The 15,838-nt window shown below is 39.4% G+C and overlaps 1 protein-coding gene across 2 annotated transcripts in view; it reads left to right on the top strand.

Moving 5' to 3' along the window:
- SYT3 (synaptotagmin 3) overlaps positions 1-15,529 on the top strand; it is a 315,149-nt gene extending 299,620 nt beyond the window's left edge. For both annotated transcript variants that reach the window (XM_073570816.1, XM_073570817.1), the window contains one exon: positions 13,232-15,529. The gene's annotated coding sequence lies outside the window, so the exon portion shown is untranslated. The remainder of the gene's footprint in view (positions 1-13,231) is intronic.
- The last annotated feature ends 309 nt before the right edge of the window (positions 15,530-15,838 follow it).

Genomic DNA, 15,838 nt, shown 5'->3' with positions numbered 1-15,838 from the left:
TAATCCCAACCGCAATCCCTAAACCTAATTCCAACCCTAACCCTAATTCCATCCGTAACTTTAATTTCAACCCTAACCCAAATTCCAACCCTAATCCTAATTCCAACCCTAACCCTAATTCCAACCATAACTCTAACTTTAGCCTAACTCTAACACCAATGGAAAAATGAAAATAAGTATATTTTCTTTATTTCATTACTTTTCCCTAACTAAGGGGGTGATAAAGGGGGGTGTTATTCACTATTTTTTTTTATTTTGATCAGTGTGATGGGGTCTATCACATTGACCAAAATGAACCAATAAGAAAAATCTTCCAATTGTTGCCGGGTGCCATCCTGCAGATCTTGGCGGGCGCACTACGCATGCGCCCGCCATTTTCTTCCCGGAAGAAGATGGCGGCGCCCACGGAGGGGAAGCACGAGGACCGAGGAGCATCGGGAGGGACCGGGGGATCAGGGACCCTATTTCTCTCTTCTCTGATGTGCGATCACATCGGAGGAGAGAGAAATTAAATGGCACATCTGACTTTTTTTTTTTGCGGTCGCCATTATATGGTTAATAACGGCGATCGCAAAAGCAGGGTCTGTAAAAACCGATCTGAATCATGTTCTCGGCTACCCCCAGCAGCTGAAAACCCAGAGATTATCTGACTTTGAGGGGCGCTATACACTTTTTCCACAGCGTTGTTAATTAATGGTGCTGTGGTTTAAGTACCCTTAACTGCCGCCGTTGAATGGTGTATCGGTGGTCGTTAAGGGGTTAAGCTACCTTTTCCAGTAACCTCATCCCTTTGACAGATTATTGGTGTCATACACAAGAAATCTCCAAGAAGTGCTGCTTTCCAGAAGATGTCAGGAGAATTTGTTAGATATGGGCCATGTACAGTATATGTTAAATTCATTATTTTCCTTATATGCAAATACTGTAATTTCAGTGTAGACCTCAGAACAAACCTCTGATAGCTGAATGTGTTACAGCAGAGCTTGTGCTGAGCTTTATACTTCTACTAATACTACAGCTTTGCTATTGACCTGAACTCAAGGAGAAGATCCCACCCTACCAGAGACCAGGAAGTAAGGAGACTTCAGTGCTGTGACATACTTAAGAGACAGTTTCAGAAAAAACTTTAATGGGAGTGCCAAAGACCTTGTCAAGATTTCTAGGTTCCCAATGGTTGAACCTCCAGCGATCAGAACGCATACCCTATCCTATGAATAGGGGGTTACTTCTAATTTTGGTACATACCTTCTAAAGGGTCAATGTAGTCTACTCTATGTTATGTTGTTTTATAGTAATGGTTGTGATATCAGAACGTTTAGCAAGTCCTGCATTGAGCAGGGGGTTGGACACAATGACCCTGGATGTCCCTTTCGACTCTAACATTCTAGGATTTGACAAATATATGTGTGCATTATGTGGCCATATTATTCGGCCATTGCTGTATCATATATACATCCCTCTCTCCCTTCTTAGATTTATACCAATAAGACAGTGGTAGTCGGGCATTGTTATCTGGGAACTACATGGCACCAGACCACTATGATATTGTCATGTTAGGGATTTTGCTTTGTGAACTTTATTCGACCTAGTATGGCGATCTTACTTAGACAATATAGGGGACTTTTATTTGGGATGTACAATAGGCAAAGAAGAAGATATTTTTTGGCTTAAGAATTGTGTATATTAAGTTTGGCTTTCATTAACTCATTAAAGGGAACTCTGTGCCTTTAAACCAGTGCGCAATATCCAATGACCACAAGCAAAACTGTGAGGTCTCTAATACTGTTATCTAAGGTCACGAGCCGAACAATATAATGTATCGTGATGCAGTTGTCGTACTTCACACTGCAGGACTTAATTCATCCTTTACAGTTCAATAGATCAAAATAAATTGTTAAAGGTCTTAAATTAACGAATTGAATTGGAAAAATTGATTTCTCTTGAAGCGTGAGGTTACTCGATGCAAACAAAGAAGCAAAGGCTCTGGTTCTATCAACCCCCCCCCCCCCCCGCAATCCCTGATCATTACAGGAAGAAACCCGCCAACGATCTAAGATCAGAAATAGGTAACGCTTTCTAGGGCATAAAAAAAAGAAATTGGGCTTCAGAGCAAAATTCACAAAGGTTCAAAAATAAAAGGAAGAATAAAGGTCAAGAGACGGATATATTGGAAATATTCAGCTGTTGAGTTGGAGTCAAGAAACTCCGATTTAGGCCGTGAATAAAACTTAGTTTTTGGCACTGTCTTCTCTTTGTTATGGTAGGAAGAGCAGCTGGTTAGTGGTTGGGTGAAACCATTTATTATCAAACTACTGTGTTTTTTCTTTTTAAATCATAATGACAGCCCAAAACATCCAAATGACCCTGATCAAAAGTTTACATACCCTGGTGATTTTGGCCTGATAACATGCACAAAAGTTGACACAAATGGGTTTGAATGGCTACTAAAGGTAACATCCTCACCTGTGACCTGTTTACATGTAACTAGTGTGTTTGCATAAAAGCTGAGTAAGTTTCTGGGATCCAGACAGACTCTTGCATCGTTCATCTAGCCACTGACATTTCTGGATTGTGAATCATGGGGAAAGCAAAAGAATTGTCAATGGATCTATGGGAAAAGGTAGTTGAACTGTATAAAACAGGAAAGGGATACAAAAAGATATTCAAGGAATTGATAATGCCAGTCAGCAGTGTTCAAACTGTGATTAACAAATGGAAAATTTGGGGCTCCTTAAAAACAAAACCACGGTCAGGTAGATCAACAAACATTTTGTCCATAACTGCCAGGAAAATTGTTCGGGATGCAAAGAAAAACCCACAAATAACATCAGCTGAAATACTCGACTCTCTGAAAACTAGCAGTGTGGCAAGTTTCAAGATGCACAATAAGGAGGCACTTGAAGAAAAATGGGCTGCATGGTCAAGTCGCCAGAAGAAAGCCATTACTGCACAAATCTCACAAATTATTGTATCTCGTCTAAAATATGCAAACCAGCATAGAGACAAGCCTCAAAATTTTTGGAACAAGGTAATTTGGAATGATGAGACCAAAATTGAACTTTTTGGCTATAACCATGAATGTTACATTTGGAGAGAGGTCAACAAGGCCTATGATGAAATGAACACCATTTCTACTGTAAAGCATGGAGGTGGATTGCTGATGTCTTGGGGATGTGTGAGCTACAAAGGCACAGGAAACTTGGTCAAAGTTGAAGGAAAGATGAATACAGCACGTTATCAGCAAATACTGCTGCACATGGGATGTCCTTGGATGTTCTAACATGACAATGATCCAAAACACAAGGCCAAGTCGACCTGTCATTGGCTACAGCAGAACAAAGTGAAGGTTCTGGAGTGGCCATCTCAGTCTCCTGACCTCAATATCATTGAGCCGCTCTGGGGAGATCTCAAGTGCGCAGTTCATGCTAGACAGCCTAGGAATTTACAGGAACTGGAGGTTTTTTGCCAAGAAGAGTGGGCAGCTTTACCATCTGAGAAAATAAAGAACCTCATCCACAACTACCACAAAAGACTTCAAGCTGTTATTGATGTTAGAGGGGGCAATACACAGTATTAAGAAATGGGGTATGTAAACTTTTGTTCAGGGTCATTTGGATGTTTTGAATTGTCATTATGATTTAAAAAGCCAAAACACAGTAGTTTGACAATAAATGACTTCACCCAACCACTAACCATGAGTGGATAAAAAGTTTTGGTGTTATCATACATATTCTCTGAAAAAAGGCCAAGAAAGCAAAAATTCCACTGGGGTATGTAAACTTTTGAGCACAACTGTGCGTTCATTCTAATCTAGATGGGGTCATCGACAGATCCTACTACACCCAATGTACCGGTCGGGGACATTCATCGCGCGCTCAGTGACGCCTCTACAATGGGTATTATTGCTCCTGCATCGTTTTTCTTTTTCCCCTCTAACACACTGATTCTTTCATAATTCTGTTCAATGCTTTATTAATGGCCCTGTCTGGGGACAGTAATGAGCGCTGCTAATTGCAAATTCTGGGGCCGCAAGTACCTTGATTAGTTCTCCTGTATGAATAAACACGACTGCGTTCACTTTCCGGCCTCTTAATGTGTAAATCTACAGCTTCATGCAGTATTTACTTTCTATTTGTCATCTGCCGGTATATAATGTTGTACATGAATGCACAGAATGGAGAAGTCATCGCCTGATAGAGTGCACAGAATGTGAGCGCGCAGAATTTAAAGCCAGATTACTGTCCCAGTATTATTGATTATATAGAAATAGGAAGAAATATGTTATCTGCCTAATCTTAATATGTCGCTCTATATCAATATCTGCTCATACACTTGCAACATAAAAATCGTAATTTTGAAATGATAGGATGATTTTTAGTAAATGTGTTATTTTGAAATTGCCTATGTACATCAAGTTTTTCTGGTTAAAATATTTTTTATGAATTTTAAGAATTTGTTTTCTTTCACTGTCTAAATTATAAAAAATCCTTGTAATTTTTACAATGTTTTTCAAATAGACTGACTCAAACCCTATTTGTTTGTATGGAAGTGCTATCTGAGCATGCTCTAATATAGACAAAGGTGACTGTGAAGGGAAGAGGAGGAGGTGAACTGTGACATCAGCTATCAAAATGCTGGATTCTATGCTATCTACTGTATGTAGAGGTGTCATCTGTCAGTATGCTGGAGGAGGAGGTGAGCTGTGACATCATCTATTGTGAATGATGGATCCTGTGTTCTCTACTGTATATAGAGGTGTTATCAGTCATTGTACAGGAGGAGGAGGTGAGCTGTGACACCACCTATTGTGAATGGTGGATCCTGTTATCTACTGTATATAGAGGTGTTACCAGTCATTGTACAGGATGAGAAGAAGGTGAGCTGTGACATCACCTATTGTGAATGGTGGATCCTGTATTATCTACTGTATATAGAGGTGTTATCAGTCATTATACAGAAGGAGGAGGTGAGCTGTGACACCACCTATTGTGAATGGTGGATCCTGTGTTCTCTACTGTATATAGAGGTGTTATCAGTCATTGTACAGGAGGAGGAGGTGAGCTGTGACACCACCTATTGTGAATGGTGGAACCTGTGTTATCTACTGTATATAGAGGTGTTATGAGTCATTGTACAGGAGGAGGAGGTGAGCTGTGATATCACCTATTGTGAATGGTGGATCCTGTGTTCTCTACTGTATATATAGGTGTTAGCAGTTATTGTAGAGGAGGAGGAGGTGAGCTGTGGCATCATCTATTGTAATCAATCCCTTGTTATCCACTGTACATAGATATAGATTACTGTTTTTTCATGTTTTACCTAAACCGTCCTTTAACTTAAATGTCATTTTTCTTTCTTCTACGTTCAGGTTCCCAGCAAATTACAAGTGATCGCTGGCGATTACAGCGGTGGATTATATTTAATTAAATTGTTGCACCTTGGTACATCAATCTTGTAACATGCCACCTGCAAGGTCCTGTTGCCTACACTATTCTTTTATGTCTCCAATTTTAATAAGGGGCCCTTGATTTTTTTTGTCCTTATGATTTTCCTGAGAATGTAGGAAAATAAAGTTGGGCATGTATCAATATATAATTTATAATTGAAATATCCTTTCCATACAGTGTCCCATATGCAATTATAAGAAATATATACTTTTTATATGTGGAAAAAAATAAAAAAAATTGTCAAAAGATCAAAAATTTCAGAGAAATGTTGCCATTTGGCAATGTGGACCATGACCTTCTGATTAGATCAGGTTTGCCAACTTTTCTAATGATTTCTCGAGCAGGAGTCATCCATTGTTCTACCCCCTTTTACTGTAAAGACCGTGCCCCCTTTGCATTTGATTTTTATTCCGATGTTCACTCTAATAACAGGCTCAAGAACAAGAAACCTTCAGGAAGTGCTATTTTACACAAGATTTTTTTGGGGAGGTTTTGACTTGATCGGAAGATCTACCAAGTCATCAAAGTGGTTTCCCCTTCTTCCAAGAATCTCCTGGACGCTTTGTGAAAGTTTGAAATTATAGCTTATACACTATAGGGATTTTTTGTATCCGATATTAGGCATTTAGTGGCCCCAAGAACCTCCTTTTTAAGGCGCGTGACCCAATGTTTCTACCCTGCCGATCAGACCTTGGTTCTTTTCCTAGTGTTCTTGGCTTCAATGTCGGCTTCTTAGCTTTCACTTTTCCGTGTAACGCTCCTCTAGATTTGGTTGCGGTTTTGATCTTGCTGCCGTAATTGATGTTTTGTTCTTGGATTTTCTTCAGTGACTTTTATTTTTGAGTGTACTGAGAACAAAGCGAAAAATTTGCTTGACAACAATTACACAAGTTATCAAAGTTACACATGTCTTTCATCCTTCGCAGAGGAAGGAAATGCATCGCGTTTCCTATTTTGTTCATAAGTAGGCTTTTTATTCTGCACATTTCTCTGAAATTTTTGATCTTTTGACAATTTTTTTTACTTTTTCTACATATAAAATATATATATATATATATATATATATATATATATATATATATATTTCTTATGATTGCATTTTAGCCCTTAACAACTTAACTAATATCCAGTAATACATGGGGAGGGATGGGGGGGGGCATTCAGTTTTCTCAAGATTAGATTACTCTTCAGAGCCTGGTATAAAAGATAAAGCAAGACTCCTGCAGATGTTGAAGGATTTAATCTCTGAGGAGTGCAGAATTATGAATTCAGCTCCGGAGGATAATTTAGATTGAAGTCAGTATGAGATAAGTATTTCACATATAGTAGAAATGAGTGAATCTGGAAAAACTGGTGGATTCACTCAAATTTTGTCAAGGAAATTTGATTAAATGGGCATTATTATTTTTAAGGGTCTCTACAGACCACATAGCAAAACAGAGGTATCACTGTTCTGGGCATCACTGTTCCAGTCCTGTCTTCACTGGGCGGTCTTCAGCATATCTTGGCATTCGGCCATTTTTGACCCTTTCCAGCACTGACAACCTTTGGTACCAGTGCACTAACTAGTGTCACGTGCCCAGTCCTGTGTGACATGGCCAGCAGGCCGGTAACTAATACAACAGGACACGGCACGTGTAATTGTCCAGTGTGACGCGGCCCATAGGCCGGTAACTAATACAACCAGGCACAGGGGATAGGGAAACATTTACAATGGTGGGCCCTGCGATAGGGACAGGGGACGTGGAGACCTCCTGCACTCCCCTGAGTCAGTGTCCCTAACGCTCCTAACGTTCCCTATGCTGGTTCCGCACAGGGCGCCGCTCAGGATACCTGTCGCCCTAGCACACCCTACACCTATCCCTTACTAGGGAGCTGGGTGGCGCAGGCATTGGCCCCACCGCTGTACTAACACCAACATGAGGAAAAGTGACAAACAGGGAAACACTTAGCTTTGCTCTGATTCACTTGCTCCATTCAACAGAGTCCAACACCTGAGTACATCTTCCTCCCACCGTGTCCAACACCTGGGTGCAGCTGTCCAGCAATGGCGTCCAGCACCTGAGTGCAGCTGTCCAGCAACAGAGTCCAGCACCTGAGTGCAGCTTCCAGCAACAGAGTGCAGCAACTGAGTGCAGCTGTCCAGCAACGGAGTCAAGCATCTGAGTGCAGCTTCCAGCAAAAGAGTCCAGCAACTGAGTGTAGCTCTACACCATAGCTGCCACTCCACCAAGCTTTGCAAGAATTCTTCACTGACACCATAGCTGCCACGCCACCATGCTTTACACGAACTCCTCGCTGACACCATAGCTGACACTCCACCATGCTTTACATGAACTCCTCGCTGACACCATAGTTGCCACTCCAGGACTCTCCTCAGCTCCTTCCTTCACCCATCATGGTTGCAAAAGCCCAACAATATCACCAACGCTGATTGCAACACCTGAGACTCTTTATAGCAGAGCCAGCAATCACACCTGTATTCTATCATGTGCACTAAACTAAAGAAACAGAGTGCAATGACGCTCACCACCACCAGGGGGAAAACTTAGAACAAACCATACCACAGTGCGATAATCCTAATGGCCACCGGGGGCAAAACAACCTTTAGCACAGGTAAAGGAAAAAAAAACGTTACTTGACCATTTAATTTGTCAGATCAGTCCTGGATCATGACAACTAAGCTCCGTGAGGTCATGCCGATGGTGAGCTCTGGAAGATGCCAAAGATGGCCGGAAGGTGCGAAAATACAGCCCAGTGAAGACAAGACGAAAAAAAACAACAGGGATATAGTGGCACCGCTCAGTGGGACAGATGAGGGCCAGTGTAATATTTTATTATTTTAAACCTTCCTGGCCCTTTAATAATCCAGTAAATTGTTATTCTGCCACTATTTTGCTAGATTCAGACAAAGGAAAAAAAATTCAGATTCTGGCCAATATGAATTTTTTGCAAAATTTGTAGCAATGTTTTTCTGCTCAAATCAATTTTTTAAATGGTTCTATATTTTTGAAAACACATTTTTAATACTCTTTTAGGGGATTTTTAATTAAAACATGTCCCCCTATGGACAGTTTTTAATTGGTAATGTGTATTTATTATTATTATTATCATTATTATTAATAATAATAATAATAATAATAATTAATAATTATACATTTATTTTAATTATATTATTTATGTATTTATTTTATGTATTATTATTATTTTTATTTATTAATTTGTGCTTATTTTTTTAATTTATTGTTAGGACAATTTTTTTTTTTGGTACTTGGTTTCATAAAAAAATTTGCACGTTTGCCCTCCACAGCCTTAGTGTTGCTTTGTCTATTGCTGGCCGCAGAATGAGATACCTGGGATTCTGTCAGTAAGCTCATTCTGATGGTCTGTTGGGGTGTTGGTAACTGTTTTATAGATCTTTTTTTTTTAAGCTCCTCTTGAATTATTTCCCTGACCACATCAAAATTGATTGAATTTTTCTTACGACTGAAGGGGGTTTCCTAAACCTATCATTAGGTTGCCACGCACTTTACTTACCACTATCGGAGGTTTCGCCAGCGGGTTTCGCCAGTGGGTTTTGCCAACTTATCATTAGGTTCCTACGCTCTTTTCTTATGACTAAAAGGGGTTTCACAAACTTATCATTAGGTTCCTACGCTCTTTTCTAACGACTACAGGGAGCTTCTAAAACTTATCATTAGGTTCCCACGCACTTTACTTACCACTATAGGGGTTTCTGCAATCATTTAAAAAAACTGAACAAAAAGTGATTTTAATTCCAGGCAAAACCTGGAAATTCTCCCCAAAAGTCATGAAGATCTAGTTACTTAAGAAAAAAAGATAATCTTTTTGGCAATCCCCTACGGTTTTCTACTTACCTGGTGATGACGACCGAGCAGCACTGAGCCTGAGCTATAAAAAAAAACCTTAATTTTCTTCATAAACATCCAAAAGCTACGTTTTCATTTTTTTTCCGGAGTCCTTTCTCCAATGAGCCGACATGAACCTGAGCTTCCTCGGAGGATTCTTAATGCAAATCTTCTTTAATCAAGATTTATAAGAGCAGAATCTGTATGATGTAACATTTGACTAACCTCGTGATGAAGAATAATCCATTAGCCTCCAAATGAAATGTATGAAGATGAATGCTTCGAACCACAACAGACATTTATCTGTGGAAGGCAAGTCACAAATACTTTGCCATTATCCCATTGATGATGAACCGGCTCGGGTTGCTATGGTAACCATAGCGCGAAATGCCTGTAAAGCTTACATACAGACGAATTACAGTACATTATGTAATAAAAATGATACCGGCCTGGATCACAGAGGGAAAAAAAAGATTTTCTGCTGTGCCGAGACACCACGCCAATAGCAGTCTGGAACATTCCCGTGTGACTCCAATCTCACTTGGAGGCATATACGTTTTTTTTTTCTGTCAGATTCTGTATATATCTGACAAAAAAAATCATGAGATTTTCCTTCACATGCCACATTAATATTTCCCCTAGAAACAGCGTAACAGGAAAATATCAGAGACAGGCGAATCGATTAGATTCGCGTGAATCACTTCCAAAAACTACCTGCCATCATTTTACATGTTGCAACTTGAAAAAGATTGTCAGAGAAGGCTCACATGACCTTGGGAGCGGTCAGGAGGAGGACTTCCCTATAATGGTTTGCATTTATCACATGATATAACATGGCCAATCAACTGAAACTGTCAAAGCCTGAAAGCCTGTATAAAAGCTGATGCAAGGAATGCAGCGGACATTTTTGTAATGAAACTGTATAGTGAAAGCGTGTCATACTGAATAAACATTACACGATAGTACTTGACAGCGGTCACATAAAATTATTATGAAGCTTGACCGCTGCAGCCATTCAGTATTCTATCAGAGTGGACGTCAAAAGCGCACAAGGCCTGTGCTGCACAATATAATTGCTATTGACCACAGATATTAGTCTTTACTGTTGCTTTTTTAGACAGTGTGGTCACCCACACTTGAATTCATTAAGGCTGTGGAAAAGTTTGACATTGAATTTTTTTACATGATAGTAGTTAGTTACCTTATTTTCCGTCTGCTTTCTTCATCCCATCATTGTTTCTCAGACCTCCTGTAATACTATTTGTAGTATGATCCAAGTTTCAGATTAGTAATTTCTCTCTCAGTAAAATAGGCTGGATGTGAGGTCTGTGTGTATCTGGGGTTTTCTGTAATTACTTGCTTTCATATATCAGCACAGCTCCAGTACTGTAGTTATTTCCTCTTCATGCACTTACTGCATTGTCTATGGCCTGTTTTCTCTGCCCTCCCTGAGATACTTTTCCCTTGATTTGTAACAGTTTTGCAAAAGCACTCAGCTAAAGAACTTACATACCGTATTTTAAGGATTATAAGATGCACTTTTTTTCCCAAAAATTTTTTGGGGAAATGGGGGTACGTCTTATAAATTGTATATACCTTACCGGTATAGTTGCTGCAGGTTGGGATGAGGGGGTGCCTGGCAGTGCTGTGGGGGTCTCTGCCAACATTTTGTAAAAGGCCAGAGCTCCCTGCAGTTCCGTGGTTTCCTGTGCGGTGGACTTCGGGAAAATGGCCGTAGGGGCGGCGCATGCGTAGATGGAGATCTCGGCATCAAAATCTCGGGAGATGCAAAATGAGAAACATCCCCTTTGTGAGTATTTACAAAATGTTTTGCAGCTCCTGAGTATGCTGCATTTTAATTTTGAATATTCGTTAAATGATCAGCTATCCTCTTTTTAAGCTTACGGACAGTACATTCGATGTATTTGATTTGACATGACAGGCAGCAGATCCAAAGGACCACATATTGAGTATTGCAATTAATAAAAGATGTAATATTATAGGAATTACTCATTGATTGAAAAACCTTAGTTTTATGTAAAGCATATGCGCAGACATTGCATCTGCTGCCTGCACATTTGTAAAAACCCAAGCCGGTGAGCCATGACTGAGTTGTATTAGGGTCCCGTTACACTACGCGACGCACCAGCGATCTCAACAACGATACAACCTGGTAGGGATCGCTGGTACGTCGCAAAATGGTCGCTACTAAGCTGTCAAGCAGTCAGATCTACTCAGCAACGCAGCAACGATACGGCGATCCTTGTAACGACCTCGGCGGTCGTTGGGACCTTGTCACACAGCAGCTTTTCTGACGACTCACACCTGCGTCCCTGAGTTCTGCGTCACCAACGAGGTCGCTCGTCAGTGTCAACCACAAAAATGCATGCTGGCCAGCGGGACATCAGCGATGAAAAAATGGCCCAGGACATTCGAGCACGATCAGCGATATTGCAGCGGGGGCCCGGTCGCCGCTATGTGTCACATGTGGCGAGATCGCTGGCGAGGTCGCTGTTGCGTCACAAAATCGGTGACGTTTCAGTGATCTCGCTAACAATCTCGCTTTGTGAGACGGGGCCTTTAGATTGTTGAATGGGGCTGGGAGAAAGGGAGTTGGCTAGACTTGAACGTCTTCTAGAATACCTTTGTTGCAATGTGTCATCCTGATTCACCACAGGTAGATATTTCTTTACAATGGCTACAGTTTGATTATATTGTGGGCCATAAAGTGGTTAAGGGGTTCTGTTTTTTATTAGTGGAAGTTGTGCGTGACATTAAATTTCTAGGTTGATTCAAAACTTTATGAAATACATTATTGATATTAATTTTACTGTAACCCCTATCCCGCAATTGGTTTTTGATAACAGCGCTTTCATGATAAAAGGTCTCTTTCTCAGAGCATAATTGTCTAGCCCTGTTCAATTCTCCATGTAGAATAGCTTTCAAAGTGTGTGCAGGATGTGCCAAAGTGGATAAAAGTAGGGAGTTGCCAGAATTATCTTTTCTATGCTTCATACATTTGCATGTATGAAGCAAATAAACAATTAAAAAATACTTGCAAATGAGGACTTTTAATAAAGGATTATGTTGAAAGCACAATGCTGCATTTTTTTATGCTATTAGATGGCAGAAAATTAATTTTTTCATGTATACCATATTCATCAGTTTACAGGGGTTTCTATAGCCTTGGAAACAAATAATCTTGCAGAGATTACGAGTGATATTTTACTTGCAGAATAGGGGCTCAGTCTATAAATTTATGTATTTAACGGCCTTGAGTTCGATTGTAAACCATGGCGACTTGATGGATGAACGATCTGTAGGAAGATCGATCTTGTGTAAGCCTAGATAGGTCCACCATGGTCTTCTCTGCCATTATCTTGATAGCATCAAGCCATTGAGTTGCTGGTCTTCATCTTCGCCTTGCTCCTTCTATTTTTCCGATCATGATGTCACCCTTCAGAGATCGCTCTCTTCGTATGATGTGTCATATGAAATTGTAGCTTGGTGAGGTGATCCTTGCTTCGAGTGACACGTCTAGCTTGATTTTCTCCCAAATTGATTTGTTCTTCTTGACGTGTCTAATTGTCTTCTACAGTATATAAAAATCCAGAAAAACCGTATCACTGCCTAAAAGGGTGCAAATCTCTCCCAGGGAAACTGATCTTCTATATAAATAAAATGGTGTGGGAACAGGGGCTGAAGACAGTTGTCTTAAATCCAGAAATAGGTTGTGTCTCAGCTGTATGAATGGGACCAAATTGGTAGCACAAACATTTTATAATAGATGCATAAAAATAATTGGTTGAAGTAATTTTATATACCACTAAAAAATTTAGGTTAATAAGCACTTTGTCCTTTGATATGAAACTCTTTAAATTGTGCAATTCTCACCAATGTTGTCTTGCTTTCCAGGTATTTGAGCTTTGGGCCTTGCTCGGTTTCCTCTTCATCTCACCTTTTTATTGAGGAGGGCATCCATGAATGACAAAAAGGAAGACAAGGCTGTCAACAAATGTAGATTTACTTAAAGCCATAGAGTAATCATGCACATTTTGGATGAAACCTAAACCGAGCCATGGTGAACTCTTACAGGCCTTTCCACCATGGATTGGGTTATTGGATGTTGCCTGACTTGTCACTCCTCATTTCAAACTCCAGCAATGCACTAAACAGAGCATGGGTGATAAAGAAGAGACGAACAATACAGCACTAAATCTTTACAACAAAGTAACATTATGTCTGAATGATCTGCATGTAAAGGAAAAAGTCTCTACTCTCAGCGTCATTTTGCTCCCTGGGTTGGAGGACATAGTGCTTGACTGCCAAAGCAATTGCCGCTATGGTCTTTCGAGTCATTTCATAGCTCAGTGACAAACGCTCGTCTCGTTTTTTTTAATTTTTTTTTAGTGTCTCCCACGAGAACACCACTGATCACATAAAAAAAAGTTGTTAAAAAAACACACAAAATAAGCTTCATGACGATCATTGTGTACCACACGTTTAATTTACCATCGTTGTTTTGGTAAAACAGTTGTTGGACCATGGACACCCAAGGGAACTCTGTAGACTCTTGCCATGAGATGTAAGCACTTTTCTTTCGACTGTCTTTCTATTGATTTATGTAATAACGTAAATTCTGTGTGCGTGAGGCTGATAACAATGCAAAATTGAGTGGTGTTTGATGGTTTTTCCATCCGTGTAAGTTTACCATTGGTATTATGATGAGCGAGACTTCAGAATATGGTTAGCTGTCCTACGTTTGACAATGATCGCGGTTGTCCGAAGGGTTCGTCTTCCAGCCCTGACGTGAATCCAAGGGTTCTGATGATTGTTGTCCAGTGCACGATTACGGTTTGTATAGAAGATGTGGTATTACTGACCTATAGATTTGATCAAAAAATAACTTATTCTTTTACTAAAATGAATGCCAGCTAAATGCCACTAAATCTTCTCCTAAACATTGTGGCCTACTAATCAACATTGTGCCTAATGGCTTTGAAGATAAATGTATTATTGAGATTCTTTTTTTTAAGAAACAGATATTATTCTAACTATACTACTAAAATATGAAGAGATATATATTCCAAACATATATCTATATATATCCTTAAAATGATAAAGAGTACACATGGTCATTCAAGAACCACGAGAAACAAAATTGGATACAGTAAATCCATCCATCCATGTGCGTAATGGTGACCAATGTATATTAATTCTGCACCTGACTCTGTTCTTGTTTCAATACATCTTCAGTCCTACAAAAGTATATTTCTTGATAATGTCTTAATGTTGCCATTGCTTATCGGAGGATGTGCAATATCCACTAGTCGATTATAATCATCTTGATGTCTTCATTATTTCTTACATGTTGACCACTTGACCAGATGTTTGGATTTCGAGTGACCTTTACCCATCGATCTACTTCAAAATGGTTATATTTTTTCCTGTACCTTTATGAATATCCAACTTTTAATATCATTTTTGGGGTCTTTTTTTACCAAAATAGTTGAAAAAAATGCCTTCTGAATTATTAAGTATGTGATGATAAAAAGTTGGAAATTCACTCTAAAGATGGAGGTGTGAAAACCTAAGGGTTAAGGATGAAAGGGGGGAAATTTGAAGGGTCACGTGTACATGTCATATCATCTTGATACAAGCAAAAAAAAAAATAGCAAAATGTGAAATTTTGAATTTCATGATGAGGTTCTTTGTATGAGGTTTAGTCCTATAGAAATGTGTTTTCCGTTTTGGCTACTTGCGAAAGGAGGTACAAAAAAGCTTGACAATGTGTTCCTCTTGAGACCCCTTTCTTTCAGTGCCAGCACTTTCCTCGAAAATTTTTCTACATCAATTGGATTCACTAAGGATTGCATGGATTTCATAGCATGCTCTAAAAAAATTAAAAAAATTAATTGCAAGAGGAACAGAACTGCTACTCGAGGGTGTGGTTACCCAATTTATTTTAATTAATAAGAGGGGTAAAAATTTTCAAAATAGAAGAAAATAAAGCTGACTCATACAGAATTAAACCATGAAAAATCTAAACCAAATGCACGTGTGTACTTTGTTGGAAAATAAAACACAAAAAAAAACATTTGTCTGTTTATAGTGTGTGAGAAAATGTTCATTTCTGAGCAGTCGATGACTGTAAAGCCATACCAAACAATATAAAAATACAAAAAAAGGAATAAAATGAAGATGTGAAATACAGTGTATCGTGTTTATTGTATGTGAGATGTCCAGTTCTTTGGGGTTATATGCTATTCTAAATTTTAGCTTACAGGGGTTGTCCGAAACACAAATTAATTTTCATCCTAAATAGCTCTCTATTTAATTCCATAATCCAATTTATTTTGTAATATACTTGAATTAAAAATTCCCAACCATTCTTTTATTTTTTTTACTACTTCCTATTTGATGGTGCTTACAAGCAGGGATACGCAAATGAAGCGTCACCAGGGGGCAGAGGCTGCAGGGGGCAGAGTCTCTGCTTCTTGTTTGAAACCAAGCGTCATCAGT

The sequence above is a fragment of the Dendrobates tinctorius genome, unplaced genomic scaffold (genome assembly GCF_039654945.1).
Source record: "Dendrobates tinctorius isolate UK_male_01 unplaced genomic scaffold, ASM3965494v1 ptg000028l, whole genome shotgun sequence".
In the NCBI taxonomy this organism is placed as follows: Eukaryota; Metazoa; Chordata; class Amphibia; order Anura; family Dendrobatidae; genus Dendrobates; species Dendrobates tinctorius.
Note: the sequence above shows the minus strand (reverse complement) of the source record. Positions and strands in the feature narration are given on the sequence as shown.